We start from the raw sequence: 971 nt of genomic DNA on the forward strand, positions 1-971 counted from the left end.
GGGGGCATATGATGGGAGAACCCCTTCAATAATTTAACCCTAAAACAGTGCGGCCAATTTTATCCACACATAGAAGTGTCTGTGTCTTTATTTATTGCTTCTCTTTTATAGTATTCTATTGGGAGTTGTGCTGCCATGAATAAAGCAACAGCGTAAATGCTCAACCGCTGCTCCATTCATTCAGGACTCTTGGGACCCCTGCTCTTGTGATAAGTGGGGGGTCCAAGTAGTTGGACCCCCACTGATCAGATCCTTATCCCCGATCCACAGAAGTTTACATGCCTATTTCCCATGATATTCACACTCTAAACTAGTAAATTCTTTTGCTTGGCAAATACATGGTCAAGCACATGGTCATTATCCAGTGAAGCGAATGCCGCACTTCAGAAATTTCTATTGCAGATCACCCCCATCATAGTAAGGAAAACGCCATATTGTGTCTGTACTGTCTAGAGCTCCTGTGTTGTCTTTAGCTACCTGTAAGGCAGCCGCCTCTAATCTGTGACCCTACTTACTATTGCCATGCATGCCCATCAAAAGGGTAGCCACCTAGGGACCGCTGCTGGCATCGGATTTACCCATGCGTTGACCATCGAGGATATTTTCTCATGGCTAAAGATTTGTAAGAAACACGAGCACACAAATTCACTTTTTTTTTTTTACAAAGTTTTATTAAAAGAAAATAGTTACAATTGAACACTTAAATAAAACTGACAAAAATTCTGAAATCCAGAATGTAACAAAAAGAAAGAAAAAATAATAAATTTATAAATAGCGTTCATATTCCAAAGGAAACAAAGAAGTCTCTTTATAAATAAAAACGGCCTCAATCGAAAAAAGTCAAACGAGGCCGGAGTTACATAGATTAAATAAAATAAATTAGGACATGACCAGTGAACACTGTGTGAGGTACTGTACGTACCCAGTATCAACCTCTAGACGCAACAAATGCTGCCATAAGGCCTAGTTCG

This window comes from Bufo bufo, chromosome 9 (assembly GCF_905171765.1).
Source record: "Bufo bufo chromosome 9, aBufBuf1.1, whole genome shotgun sequence".
Classification (NCBI taxonomy): Eukaryota; Metazoa; Chordata; class Amphibia; order Anura; family Bufonidae; genus Bufo; species Bufo bufo.